The 16,012-nt window shown below is 41.8% G+C and overlaps 1 pseudogene; it reads right to left on the bottom strand.

The window, feature by feature from the left end:
• Window positions 1-10,466: 10,466 nt before the first annotated feature.
• Window positions 10,467-11,527, bottom strand: LOC122201823 (annotated as a pseudogene).
• Window positions 11,528-16,012: the final 4,485 nt, after the last annotated feature.

Genomic DNA, 16,012 nt, shown 5'->3' on the forward strand with positions numbered 1-16,012 from the left:
TGATAAAGGATACAGATGAACAGCCAGATGAAGAGATACATAAAGAGAAGTCTGGGAGTGAATTGAGCACAGGAGCTTCTGTCCCTGTGGAGTTAAGGTATGTCACCCTCTTGATGTGTACATGTTCACCCACCTGGAAGCTCCCCAGACCCCATACTATTGGGAACTTATGGAGGCTTCCTCACATAGGTGTGATCAATTATTAACTCCACTCCCAGCCCTTCTTTCCTTTCTGAACGATGAGGGGGTGGAGCTGAAAATTCCTAGCTTCTAATTATGGTTTTGTCTTTCCGGTGACCAGACGCCATCCAGGACCCATCCAGGACCCCACCCAAGGTCACTTCATTAGAACAAAAGATGCTCATAGTATTCTTTTCACTTAGGAAATTATAAGGGTTTTAGGAGCTCTGTGCCAGAAACTGGGCAGAGATCAATATATATCTTCCATTATTGCACAACCAAGGAATAAACTATTGGTTTCAGGGTTAAAAAAGAAAAGTGACAGAGTTTTCGTTGAGTTTGTTGTGGTAGGTTATCAAGCAAATCAGGCTAGGTAATGAAACAGTGCCTCTCCCTGCTAAAAATTATACAGTGATATTTTAGAATCTAAGACAAAGTTAAAACCACCAAGAGTTTGTAGAACTCATAAGATTCTCCTTACACCATGCCAACACAATCTAACAGCATCCCAAAGTGAGAAGCCATAAAAGAATTTTCTTCATTAAATTGCAAGTAACTGCAATGTCTTTTCTCCCAAAAGAAATCTGAAAAATTCAAAAGGCCCTGTTGCTCTGGAAATGAAATAATAATGAAATAATACTCATCTGATAAAACAACTACTTCTGGTGAGAAATAGAAGTAACAAATTCACATTACATTGAATATTTGACAATTTTTCTAAAATACCCTGAACAAACCACACAGATTTTCTATTTCAAATTAACACCCATTATACTCAAGATGCAGGAGAGGGATACAGTGGTATCGATGATTCAATATGTAAATAATATTTACCAAAGTGTCATGTCATGGTCTGTGATTTGCCTATCCACAAATAAATGCAAATTTCTTCAGCATTCCTGGGTAACTTCCCACGTCCAGTTGAAATCTTAGACTCCTGTGTGACTTCCGCCTCATTCTTTCTCTATGTCAGCCGCTCCTCAATTATTCTGCCTTTATGATGCTTTTCTAATTCTTTTCTTCTGCCCAAGTCGAACCCAGGTCTAACATAAGGGGAATAGAAATAGAAAATAGATCAATTTATGGTACTTTCAGATTGATCAGCCAAGCAACGATGGAAAAGAGAGAACAACATATACAGGGTCCCTAAAGTGTGCCAATAAATATGTTGCCTCATTTAATCCTTAAAATAACTCTGACAAGTATATATTGCTATCCCTGTTTGCTTATGAGCAAACTGAGGCTCAGAAAGTTTGAATGTACTGAACAAGTTCACTCAGCTACCGAGCTGCAGGATTCAGATTTAATTAATCTGGGTGAACACACCCAGGTGGCTTGGGTAGTCAACGATAAATGAATCATCCAGACCCACATAATTAGAAAGTGAATTTTCTTGGCTTTAACTAATAAGAAATGTAAGAAAACTAACTTGTATGAATGTGTAATTATATTTTTAGAGTTTATTATTAACATGATTTTATAACTCCAAATTTGATTAAGCTGAACTAATAAACCACATATATAATAAATTTTTCCTGACCCCCTCCCAAAATAAAAAAAAAACCTCACCACTTTGTAGATAAACACATTCTCTTATTTTAGCTTCAATATATATTAGTAGTTTAAGTTTGGATTTTATATTATTTCAAAAGCACATCTAATTTAAGATATCCATTTTGGATCAAATTATTTGATATGTGATGCAATACATCACCCATAAAGCCATAATTGCTAAATAATATTTAGCAATTCAAAAACTTTTTAGCTTCAAATTCTTAGCTTTATTAAAACTTATTTTATTCTGTTCAAGTGACATTATATTCTATGTTAGATTTAATAATACTAACCTTATTTATTTTTAGATTATAGGATCTGAACTATGTCATTAAACAAATTAGCAATGCTGTTATATATAAAGAGAAATATAGTAGAACAGAGGAGAAACAAGAAGAGGTCAGTTTATGGAGGGTCTTATAGGTCAGATAAAGGAGTTTGAACTTTACTCACATTCATGAAGAAGCTAATGGAAGATTTTAAGCGGGAGAATGACATGATCTGATTTCTGTTTTAAGAAAAGCATTCTGGCTGTTGTATGAAGAGTGGATCATAAGGAAGGGCAAGAGTGGAATCTGGAAGACGAGTTGAAAGGTGTGGTCAAACCATGTTTAGGGGAAAGACATTGGTAACTGAATGGTGGGGAAATAGTGGAAATAGACAGAAGGGTCGTGTTTGATATCTTACTGATGGATTGGGTTGGGAGTGGGCTGGTTAGAGATTGCCAAGAGCCAAGGATACCTCTCGGGTTTAAAGGCTTTGCATTGGATGGCAGCATTTTCCAAAATGGAGGATAGGAGAGAAGCAGAGTGCTTCCCTTGTTGGAAGGTTTAGATGTGTGCTTGTTTGGGGATGGTGTGGCTCCTGGAATTTCACCCTACTCTACTGCTCACATACATTTTGTAGTTTTCCAATCGTGGCAGATAGACTCCACAGTGGTCCTCTTGATCCCACCTTCCTGGTGCTCATGCTTTGTGTGACCCCTTCCCCTTGATGGGACCTGTGTCTTGCTTGTCAACAATGGAATACAGCTTCTCACCAATGGAATACGGCAAATGTGATGGTACATGTATATGGTATTATGTAACACTGTCACCCATTTTGTGAGGAAATTCTCTCTCCTGTTGGCTTTGGAGAAGCAAGAAGCAAGCTATCATGGTGTAGTCTGGCCGAGAAGAGAGCCAACTGGCAAATAACTGAGGGCAGCCTCTGGTTAACGGCCAGAAAAGTGCTGAGTCCCTCAGTGCGACAATCTGGAACAGATCGAATACTGCCAACAACTACACGAACTTGGAAGCAGATCCTTCCCCAGTCAGACCTCAGATAGGACTGCAGCCCAGCCGACACCTTGATTGTGACCTTTTGAAACCCTAAAACAGCTGAGCTGTCCTCAGATTCCTGATCCACAGAAACTGTGACATAATAAATGTGTGTTGTCTTAAGCTATGTGTTTGAGGCAATATTGCTAAGTAGAAATAAGTCACTAATAAACCAATTTTCTTAAACTATTTTTTAAAAGAAATGATCATTGTAACAGGATTCAGGTTTCTCCCATAGAAACATCCTTATTGCTGTTTTGGAAAAGTTGCTTTTTATAAATGTATAATATTTATAAATGTGTAAGTCCATACACATTTGATACATATGTATAGAAGTATTGCACATATCTGTCAATTTAACACTTCTAGAATTATAAGCTACAAGGAATTTGGAGAAGTGAAGCAACTTTACCCGAGTTCCTACAGCCAGTTAGTGACAAATCTGGGAGCAAAACTTACCACATTGAACTGTGATTTTAACATTCACAGCACATGTAACCACGAGGAAAGCCTTGACAATCTTCCATTTTTAAAGCACATCCTACCAAAATCTTTCAAGAACGGCCCGAAAGACAAAAATTCTCTCACCTAGAAAGTGTACTGCCATATGTAAACTTAGCATTCTAAAGCCCATCAGAGCTGAATAAAATGGCTTTTACTTGTATCTGACTCCCTACTTCACGCTAAATTAGTTCATGATAAATGTTTTTTGGCTTTTATATTTCATTCGAGATCTTATTAAATACAGACGAGCCACAGTAGATGCCTAGAAAGGGGGAGAACACAGCCTCCGCTCTCACAAAGCTGCTGGTTTGAAGTGGTGTCTATGGCATCCACAGATAGATCTATCTTGGCTTAGGAAAAGACTGTCTTAAAATGTTTCATTTGATCCTGATAAGAAAGCATTAATGACGATGCAGGCACAGTCCCGGGCACAGAGTAAAGTACCCGTTGTTATTAGAAAGGAAACGGGAGGGACACGGGGACGGTGTGTTCCAAACTTTCAGCCAATGATGACACAAACCTCCTCGCCCTATTCCTTTGTCATTCCCCATGATTTTACTTTTGATAGTTTGTCATCTTATTTGATAACGACCCTGATAGAAAGAAATGTTCAGCAGCATGCTGAGAGCAACTGGAATGATTCACCAACGTGAACATTGCCCAACCGTCCTCAGGTGTGGAAAGTGACTGAAAGTTGCGCCAGTACAAACAAATACTTTGGGCTTCTGCCAGAGGCTTGAGAAACGGCAATGGGCAAACTGCAGGGTTGAACTGGCAAAACCGGGAGTCTCTTCAATTCTCTTTGGCAGATATTTATTGAGCACCTACTGTCAATCAGACACTGTGCTAGACGCTGGGAATGGAAAAATGAATAGAGTACAATCTTTGACCCCAACAAAAATAAATTGTAAAAGGGCTCTGCAGTGGAACAGTATTCACAAGGCCACACAGAGGAATAAAGGTTTAACTTAGCACGGGGGTCAGAGAAAGCATCTTGAAGAAGGTACAGGGTTTCTTTAAAGGGTGACGAAAATGTTCGAAAAGTGATTGTGATGATGGTTGCACAACCTTGTGAATATCGTAAGAACCATTGAATTGTATACTCTAAATGGGTGAGCTATATGGTATGTGAATTGTATCTCAATAAAACTGATAGAGGAAAAAAGCCACAATAGATGTGGGATCACTGAGCGCTCAGATGGTCTCAATTTTTCACATGACTCTGTATCCATGTCCTTGGACAGGGGACTTGCCACTTCCTCTCACTAAAGAGGTCGAATTATTTCCCTACACATGAAATCTGGGTTGACCTTGTGATTTGGTTTTTCTATTAGGATGTAGGGAAATGGCTCAGGGCCAGTTCCGAGCCTGGGACTCAAGAATCCTTCCATGTTTCCATTAGATCTTGGCTCCCCTGCCATTGTCATAAGAACATATCTGGATGAGCCTGATAGAGGATGGGAGACATGAGGTGCAGAGAAGATTCTCTTTTATCATCCTATCTGAGGTTATCCTAGATTAGCCAAAAGCCACCCAATTCCCAGATGCGAGCCCCAGGCATGACCAGAAAACACCACCCTGTCAAACTCAGCCCTAATTGTCAACCTTCAAACGTATAAACTAGATGGTTTTTGTCTTAGGCTCCAGTGTTTTGGGATAGTTTGCAGGATTTTTTTTTTTTTTTTTTTTTGGTAGAAATAGGTAACTGACAAAGTGGTATAATACAGCATTCAAGTGTCACTTCATGAACTTCAAGAAGGAGGAGAGAGAGTATAGTGAATGAAATCCAGAGCTTCCTGGATACCTTCTCTTACAGAGAAAGAGCTGGAGGGTTAGAATACGTATATTCAATTATATGTGTATGTATGTGCACGTGTATGTGCATAAAAATATAAAAATGTTGTTTAAAAGTAGTACAAGGTGGTTGGAAACTCGATGGTGACACTTCAATATATAGCATATACTGGGGGGCCTGGCTGGTTTGGTTGGTAGAGCATGCAACTCTTGATCTCAGGATCATGAGTTCAAGCTCCACATTGGGCATGAAAAATTGTAAATAAAATGATAAATTAAAAACATTGTAAATAAAATATAGCACATACTATTTAATATATGCTAGTGATTACACTGAAAAATACATCTTCATTTTTTCAAACAACATCACATCTATAGTATTCATGCCAAAAATGTACAACCTCAACTTGTTTATAAGAAAATTTTAGGGGCACCTGGGTGGTTCAGTCAGTTGAGCATCCAGCTTCGGCTCAGGCCATGATCTTGAGGTTCATGGGTTTGAGCCCCGTGTCGGGCTCTGTGCTGATAGCTCAGAGCCTGGAGCCTGCTTCGGATTCTGTGTCTCCCTCTCTGGGCCCCTTCCCCGCTCACACTTTTCCCCTCTCTCTTTCTCTCTCTCTTTCTCTCTCTCTCAAAAATAAATAAACATTTAAAAAATTTAAAAGAAAATTTTAGAATACAGGCGCCATTTTAGAATACAGAATTTAGGGGCACCAGTGTGGCTCAGTTGGTTGTGTCCAACCTCACCTTGGGTCATGATCTCATGGTCTGTGGGTTTGAGCCCCGTGTCCGCTCTGTGCTGACAGCTTGGAGCCTGGAGCCTGTTTCAGATGCTGTGTCTCCCTCTCTCTCTGCCCCTCTCTGGCTCACACTCTGTCTCTCTCTCTCTCTCTCTCAAAAACAAATAAAAGAATTTTTAAAAAATTAAGAAAATGTTAGAATAATCCAAAATTGTGGGACATTCTAGCAAAACAATTGGTCAGCACCTTGAAAACTGTCAAGGTCATGAAAGACAAAACAAGGAACTTTCCTAGGTCTGGAGGAAATAAAGGAGACATGGCAATCAAACGAAATGTGGAATCCTTGGATTCTAGAACAGAAAAAGGACATTAGTGGGATGATTAGCAAATTTTAAATGAGATCTATAGGTGAATTAATAGTAAAAAAATATTAAATCAATGTTAATTTTCGAGTTTCAATAACTGTATTATGTAGGTAAGTTCTCAACATTTGTAGAACCTGGGTGAAGGATTATACAAGAACTCTGTACTGTTTTTGCAACTTTTTTGTAAGTCTAAAATTATTTCAAGACAAAGTGTTTTTTAAATAAGAAAGTTAGACCAAGGGTAATGTGATCACATTTATATTTATTTATATTTATATCTATATTTGCATTTGTATTTTAAAGACAAGAGTATATAGAAAACTGTTAGCAGCAGCAAATAATTTGTTGGACATGCCTGCCACACACTATTCTAGATACTGGTGATATAGCAGTTAATAGGAGAGAAAAAAACCCTATACTCACTCGTAAGTGGACAGAAATATACAAGATAATTTCAGCTGGTGCTAAATACCACGTAGAAAATAAAACAAGATGAGGGAGTAAAAACAGATTGGGTAGGCTACTTTAGATTAGGTGGCCCCGAAAACTCTCTTTGAGGACGTATCCTTTGAGACCTGACTGACCTAAGAGGCCCACTTGGTGCAGATATGGAAGGGACATTCTAGGCAGGGAAAAGCAAAGCAAAGGCCTTGAGGAAGAAGCACATATGAAGCAGGAAGAGAAAGGCTAGACTGGCCCAGAGGGAACATGACCAGGTCAGACTAGAATGCAGGGATTATTCAGAACAGGTCGGCCTGGGTAAGGAGTTTGTGTTTTAGTTTATGTGAAAAAAGAAACCATCAGATGGTTTTGAGAGAGAAGGGACATCATATGACTGACATTCTTTAAGATGTCATTTAATTTGGGGGGGGGTGGTGGTGGAAATTGACCCGCAAGAGGACAAGAGTGGAAGGAGAGGGGCCTGTGAGGAGGCATTTGCAGTAGTCTAGGGGACGAGGGATGGTGGCTTTATTGGGGGGGGGGGGGTCAGTGAAGGCAGAAAGCAGTAAACGATTTGGGATATCATTTGTTGGAGATGGAGCTAAATTTTGCAGATGGATTGGATGTGAGAAGTGAGGAAAAGCAAGGAATCTAGGAAAATTCCTTGTTTTCTTGTGCAACTTTGCATGGATTTTGGTGCCAATGACCAGGGAAGAATGATGGAGGAATAGTTTTCTTGGGGGAAAAAAAATCAAGAATTCTGGTCTAGATATATTAAATTTGAGACATTAGACCCTCTTTATTTCAGTTTTTTTTTTTGCAATGATTAGTGTGTGTGTGTGTGTGTGTGTGTGTGTGTGTGTGTGTGTAAGTATAAGTGTATTTTCTTTTAGGAACTTACATTTTGAAAAAAAAAATAAGTTGACGAACATTCAAAATATGTTTGACCAACCAGGTACCTCAATTATTCAAATAGACAGGGAGCATGCCTCACCTGGAAAAAGTTGCTGGAATATAGGACAAATGGTCCCATCAACAAGCAGTTATAGAATTCACAAAGAAAAGCAATGTATTAAATTTGTTCCTGAACATGAACCGATGCTGGGCATCCAGGGGTGAACCTTTTTATAATCATCATCACCCGTGTAAATGCAACATCTTTTTTTTTTTTTTTTTTTTAATTTTTTTTTTCAACGTTTTTTTTTTATTTATTTTTGGGACAGAGAGAGACAGAGCATGAACGGGGGAGGGGCAGAGAGAGAGGGAGACACAGAATCGGAAACAGGCTCCAGGCTCCGAGCCATCAGCCCAGAGCCTGACGCGGGGCTCGAACTCACAGACCGCGAGATCGTGACCTGGCCGAAGTCGGACGCTTAACCGACTGCGCCACCCAGGCGCCCCAATGCAACATCTTTTAAGAGAAAAACAGTAGAGACCCTGCCCATGTCCTTCAGGTTTAGAAAAGGGAACTCTGACCAAATGTGCATCTAGGAAGAGATATAATGGTCATTTCTTTTCTTTTTTAGAGGAGCAGTGCACAGGGAACCTGGGGACTCTTGAGAGCGTAACTACAGGAAGGACTGTGGTATAGCGGCCAAGGAGGTAAGCCGTGGATCCCACAGTCTGTGCTCTATTCCCACCTCCACTTACTTGTGGTTGTACAACTTGGTTCAAGTTCTATAACCTCTCTGTGCCTCAGTTATGTTATCTGTAAAGCTGGGATAACAATATGTGGTAGACCCTGTAATGCCTGCCCCCTCCCCTTTCCCAGATTCTCCTTCTTAACTACTAGGAGTGTTACCAGAAGATGGACTTCAGCTGTCAGCCCTCTTTGGCAATTGCCTTGGCTGAAGAAATTGTCTCTCCTAAGGTCACACCTCCTTCCAGGGGCAACCCGTGTCCAGTGGCTGGTCAACAGGGGTATGAAGGCGTGAACTCCCAGTTCAGGGCAGCTAGAAGGGCCTTTCAGCTCCAGAGCTCCCGGTGGAGTTGGCTGATGCCTTCACCAGGCTTCAACTTTAGTGTCTCACTCTATCCAATCCTGCTTCCTTCTCCTCCCTCCCCCAGGAGTTGGTCCCTAAGAAACATCTTGTAATGCTAATGATCTCCCTCCCACTCAGAGACTGCTCCCCAGGGAGCCCAACCTGTGACATAAGAGAACCCTGGTGTTCTCTTAAGCACTTCCAAGAGTGTGGGTACATAGTAAGTGGATAGAAGTGTTAGCTACTGTTATCAAAGTGTTTCCTTATGTAGTCATCAGTACCTGCAATAGTCTTTTCCACCCTAGCCATGAAAAGCTCATTGCAGTGGTTTGAGTTAATTTTCCGTGCATTGTGTTATATACGAATAACGCTAAGTGGCTTGTTTTAGGTGACAAGAAAGGAAAGAAATGTATTTCTGACCTATTTGTTGCTACTGGAATCCCTTCATTCTTATTTTAAATGTTTGTTTATTATTTTTTGAGGGGGGAAGGGGCAGAGAGAGACAGAGAGAGAGAATCCCAGGCCGGCTCCACACTGTCAGTGCAGAGCTCGACACAGGGCTCGAACTCACAAACTGTGAAATCATGACCTGAGCCAAAAATCAAGTCAGATGCTCAACCGACTGAGCCACCCAGGCAACCCTGGAATCCCCTCATTCTTGATTGTCAGGGGAGTATCTCTGGGTTTGCAAACTATTAAAAACCTTCTCTCTCTCTCTCTCTCTCTCTCTCTCTCTGTGTGTGTATATATATATATATGTGTGTGTGTGTGTGTGTGTGTGTGTATGTATATATGTGTATATACATATACATATACATATATATTTTCAACTGAGAAAAGTTAAGCATGATTTGTATTTTTATTAGGCTGGGATTACATACATCTCCTGACAAAGACTTCTTCGCAACAGGAATTCACATTTACAGGGTCTTCTAAGATGAGAGGAAACAAATGTCCTGAGCTTCGTCCATTCTGTTCAGAAATAGTTCTGATAACCAGAGTGCTAGATAGTAAGCTCATTTTGTCACTGCATTTTATTTTTCTGGTTTGTAAGTACTTGATCCTTTTGAATAAAATAAAGAAGGAAGCTTTCCCACAAAATGAAAGATCCTAAACACACGGATAACCAGAGAGCTTTCGTTCTTGAAAACAATGAATAGGAAACCACATAAAGCTCAATTTGAAAAACAAACGTTATGCAAAATATCAGGTTATGCATTAGATCAGACCACAATCTAACACATCAGGAGAAAAAAAAGGAGTGACAAATGCAAGCTAGCTGAAAAGCAGAGGTTATGGTTGGTGAGAAGTTATCTTTGTACCATCTACAATTCTCCCAAGAGCACTGGTTGAATCATGTGGTTAAGAGTCATGTATACAACGCATACAACAGGTGACTATATTCCTCTTCTTCTGACTGGAAAACCCAAAAGTCTGTGGTCCTGATCTCCTGTGTTTGATACTATTCCCTGACACAAAGCCCTCATACCGTGAACAGTTTTGTAAGTAATCACCAGAAGAAGATCCCTCCCTGTCCTGTTCAGTGGGAGTTCTCATCCCCCAGGTCCATTTGGAGGCCCCCGGCTTTCATGAGACTCCAAGTCGGTATTCACGGCACCTGGGACACGTGCCCTCACTCCAGTGGGCACCTCGTGTCTCAGCCACAAATTGAATGAACTGGGAATGTCTGGCACAAAGCCTGAGTTGATCAGTGACGTCCACCCACTTCACTTTCTTGGCATCATCACCGGCTTCCAGAGGAAGCTCGTCCATCGCCTCACCCGTTTCGTCATGGTAGTTCACAGCTTCCGTCTGCATCCACGCATTATGTGTTTCAGGATCAACCAGGTAGCCTTTATAGACTACAAAGTGTTCCTGGCTGAATAGTTTGTGAAGTTGTTTCTTCAACTCCTGTGTTTCTGCTCTGGATTTCTGTAAGGAGCTCATGGCTTCCTCACCAAATTCTCTCTTCAGCGTGGTACTAATTTTCTCTCCCGGCTCCACCATTCCCCCTGAGATGGCCCATTCTCCACGGTCCTTCCTTTTGATGGCTACAAATTGCAGGATGCTCCTCTCAGAAACAGGATGGGTAACTTTATTTCCCGTGCCATCCTTTTTCCACCTGGTTGAGATGGGGTCTGCGGCACGATTTGGGACCCACGGCCTTAAAAGCCCTCTGCCAACCAAGCCCTGTCTGACCTGCAGGATTTCTGGGTCTGCCATTTTCAAGCTCATACAAGCCATTCTGGCTCCTTCTTTCAACATGCCCATCCCTTTCGTTGAGTTTAGGAAAGAAGTTCCTTTCCCCCACTGCAGGGTCTGCCCACATGGGCTGGGCCAAGACAGAGCCAGCAGTGTCCTCAACAGGTTTGTACTCTGGCCATTCGACCGGCCAGGCACTTTCTCGTTGGGGACCTGGCTTTGCTCCACTTTAGAGCCAGGGTACTGAGATGTCCTGGCCTTCTTGTGGGGATGCTCAGCTGCGCCATTCGAATCTGACATGCTGAAGCCTGGAGGAAACCCAAGTGAGGAAAACGGGCTCCAACTGGGGAGACATTGGGGCAGCTGCTGAGCCTGACGGCTGCAGAGGCCACGGTCAAGGAAAGAGACACCTCCGCTAATGCCTTTGCCCAGCTGTGTCCGGCCATCCACCGTCCCACGGCCTGGGGGTGAGGGGTGTCCGAGGCACTCAGTGGGGTGCTGGGACCATGCGTGGAGCCAACGGTGAAGCGGGGCCACGGCGGGTGCCCCACCACCCCCTCCAGGCCGCGCATGCCTTCTCATTTTACACCGAAAGATTTCAACATCTGGAAGGGCTTCCAAATGCAAAGTCTGGGGTTGAGAACAACCAATGTCAGAACACCTGCGGCAAAATTAGCATACAAGAACCATAAAAGTGCTTTCTTGCTTACCAGGGTATTAGCCATTTAGTTCCCTAGGTCTAGAACCACAGCCTGCTTGGGAGAGGGCAGGATGAATGCGTTACAGGTGGCAGGTAGGGGGGTGGGGTAGAGTGAATGGGAGCATAAAATGCCTTGTTTGGGATGATCAAAAGCCTGGTGAATGTGACCTCCAAGGGGAAAAAGAGCTCACTTGGTACACAGAGCATGGTTCTTGTGGGAAATCCATGATGCGTAAGGTGTGGGAGATGGTTCAAATCTTAGGTCCACTGTTGACTAGCTGAGTGGCTTGGGCAAGTTGCTTAATTTTCCTCTTCAAAGGAAGTATTGGCTACAGCATGCCAGGTGCTGTGTCAAGCACAGAAGATTCTACTGTGGTCTGGACCGTGTGGCCACTGCTCTTAAAGGATTCTGGTTGGGAAGGCCGCGCATACATTAAAAAACAGAACGAACACTGGAAGGGCAGGGGCCTGGAATCCTTCAGAGTTGAACACAGGTTCAATCCCAGCTTCCCCTCCTTTGCTGGGACCCTCTTGGGCAAAGTTACTTAAGCTCACCTCGGTTTTCTCATGTGTAAAATGGAAACCATAACATCTACCTCACACGGTTGTGTTGACAATTAAATGGGATGTTACATGTAAAGCTGTTAGCACAATATCTGGCCCACTGCACACACTCAGAAATGCTATTTGTAATTACTACAATTATTATTACCTTTCTGACCCTGCACCTTGAAAACTATAGAAAAGAATAGGACAGTTGAAAATAATTACAGGAATTGGGCAGCTCAGGTATGAGGTCAGAGTTAAATGAACTACGTTTTTTCTGTGTGGAGAAATTCAGGCTGAGAAATAATAGCACCTGGGTCCTAAAATGATAAATAATGAGAAGAAGAGGCACAGGGTAAGTCATTATATCCAAGACAACAAACCCCAGGGAAAGGTATCTTAACATTTGAAACAGATAGTTTTGGAATAAAGGGAGTACCATAGACTCTAATTGAACCTCAAAGGATATTTAACATTTCCTAAAGTTTGTTCCATGTTACCCAAGTCCCATAAATGATCTGATGGTCAAATATGTTTGGGAAATTCTACACATGTCACCACCCTCCCTTAGAAATTCAGGATTCACATTACTGTTTTAAAGATCCTGTGAATTCTGGTAAAATTGAACCAACTGACCCTAAGCTCTTTAATTCTGTTTCATTTCGTATTTTTCAGATTGCCTGACCGGGGAATGCTTTTTGTATGCAATACTTGGCATTATTTTAGGAACACACCTCCTCAACTTTAGAAAAGTTTCCAAATGTGTGCTTAGGGGTAGATCTCTAACTATTTGAAGTCATCACCATTCCTATGGAAGGCAGCTCCTGAAAACCCACCCATCACCCTCAGCTAAATGAGCTAGGCTTCCGGAAGGCTTGAAACCCAGAAATAGCTGGGACTATAGAGAACAAAATAGTAGAACTGACAGCATAGAAATGTGAGAACTGGTTATCGTCAGTCGTCGTCATCATCATCACTGAGTCCCAACTCTGTAAGTCATGCCTTCCTGTGGCTGCATTTTTTTTCACTTGTGGAATTCTTATTTCTCGGAGCCTCCTGGAAATGTATTAGGAAAACCACTTACATGAAAAGGTAAACATGTTGGAGGAAGACACTTATAAATTCTTCATAGTATCATTTCCAGGGATCATAATCCAACTCACAAGAAAAAAATGAAGCAGAAGTCTTGGGTCCGGTTCTAGCTTTCCCCCACCATAGGCTGTGTAGCTTTGCATCTGACACTTGGCTTCTCTGGGTCTTGGTTTTATACTATAAAAGGAATCGATCGGCCTCTGTTATCTGCAGAAGTCCTTCCACCGTTAACATTTTATGATTCTGCGATGCTTGAAAAATCTCATTATTAGAAGGCCAAAGTCAATTTTTGCTATGAATCAAAAAGACCAGATGTTCAAATATAAACGGCCAGATGCTCAGGGGGTAATAGACACTTGAGGAAAGCGAGGGAGCAGGGAAAGCCTGGTAAGTCAAGTACAATGCAGAAATACAGTGGACCATAGAAGAACACCTATCCAGAAAAGGACATCAAAACCAGTAATGGGAGATTTTGTTTGTTTTTGGCATCATCAAAGAGAAGAAGATGGTTAAATCACACCATTTGATGATCATGGTGCAAAAAGTGTCCTAAGGGAAGGAAATGAAGTACTATAGTCGAGACCAAAAGAATTATTTGCTGGGAAGCCACTGGGGAGATTCTCTTTTCTAAGTTGTTGTCTGAGGCATAAAAACAAACAGAGCTAGACACAGAGAATGTTCTGGTCCATCCAGGAGAAAGCCCTAAAGGAATTGTAAGCACAGTCAGAGAACAAATCTTTGGCCTGTCATTATGAACTATTCTTGGGCCAGAGATTGCCTGTGTGATCCCCATTTTATCATGAATATTATGGAGGGCAGGCTAGGGATGGATAGTGCCCGGCTGATTATAGGCCCCCAGCAGCACAATTAACCCTAACCATCCTTCCAGCCTCTCTTTCAGAAGCAAAAGCAAGTGGTACCCGGAAAACTGGATTTCTGTGAATTATCCTCTCCTCCTAAAGTGATGCTAAAGTCCTACTTCTGAAAGAAGTCTGGAAGGAAAGCAAAGATGAGGCTTTCTACTCTCTTTACGGTGGTAACACTGATAGTAAATAACAATAATAAAATAACTACCATTTACTAAATGCTCTCTATGTAGCAGTCTTTGGTATAGTGGTCAGTGAGTGGTCAGGGTATTGGGTCTTTGTCTAGCTTTGAAGTAAAAGAGAAAAATGGACAACGATTAACTTTTTTAAAGATTAAAGAAAACTGTGCCTTTTAGGAAATGACTTAGGCAGGATAATTAATACAGCCATATGCAGAATGGAGGCCATCTACAATTTAGCCTAAGAAATCTGAAGTGAAATGTGTTACAATGAAAGTCAAAGAGCTTTTATTTATATGAGAGGTTTTATTTATTTGTGCGGTGTGATGCAAAGGTGTTAGGAAAGTCCAGCTGCCCCCAAAAGTGTCTTCCCACCCCTCTTAAAATACTGCCTGGATTTACACCATTAAAATACCCCTCTTTGAATGTAGTTTATGTTGTAAAATGCAGATTTATTTCACACTCAGCTGTTGTCGTGCTTTCCAGTGAATTAGTGCAACAGGCTGATAACTAGCTAAGGATGTCAACTGAAGACAGAAAGATTTGAAGGGGGAGGAAGAGGGCATCCTTTCGGTACATGTGGCATTGCTCAAGTCCACTCAACAGCATGTGGGCACCTGGAAGGCCCCAGATACCAAGCTAGGTCTGAGAGATTAAAAAAAAAAATGGGGCGCCTGGGTGGCTCAGTCGGTTAAGCAGCCAACTTTGGCTCAGGTCATGATCTCGCGGTTCATGAGTTCGAGCCCTGCATCGGGCTGTGTGCTGACAGCCTGGAGCCTGCTTCTGTTTCTGTTTCTGTGTCTCCCTCTCTCCGCCCCTCCCCCATTCGTGCTCTGTCTCTCTCTGCCTTTCAAAAATGAATAAATGTTAAAAAAAATTTTTTTTTAAAAAAGGTGAGTAACACGGTTCATTTCAGAGAGTGAACTACATGAAGATCATGGGGTTGGGGAGTTTTGAAAAGTGGGGCCAGAGACTCAGAAAGGAAAGGTGGAGAGAGAAAGAAAATTCTCTTCCATCACAACTTATTGAAGGATTGGACACTCACTTTTTAAACCAAGGCTTTTTCTTGGTCCCAGTGAGTTCCTCTAAGGAACCATCAAAATTTAAGCCGGTAAGTTTGACACTCTACAGGCTGCAGGATGACAGATAACTCAAACCCCTTTAATTCAACAATTATTTTTTGTCCTTTGAAATTTAAATGAGTAAAATTTGAGGATATCAGAACTGGTAAACTACATTGCTTAACGTGGAATGTGCCCATTGCTAATTTTTCATGCCCCCCACCCAGAACTTCACAGGATGCAATACTGATTGTATCGTGGGATTGCTGAGGCCGGTGGCAGAGCAGATAGCAGGAGGTGTAGAGGAATGGAAGCCAGGAGGATAACTGAGAACACCAGGCCAGAGGAGCCGCCATATTTTCACAGACAGCATCCTAAGATATGGCTTCTAAGAAATGGGGAGAACACTCAATTACTGCTTAAAAGGTTTGGGGACCATTTCTGACTCCGGTATTTACCAGCCAAATAGCCGTGGGAAATCATAATA

This window comes from Panthera leo, chromosome D2, assembly GCF_018350215.1.
Source record: "Panthera leo isolate Ple1 chromosome D2, P.leo_Ple1_pat1.1, whole genome shotgun sequence".
NCBI classification, from domain to species: Eukaryota; Metazoa; Chordata; class Mammalia; order Carnivora; family Felidae; genus Panthera; species Panthera leo.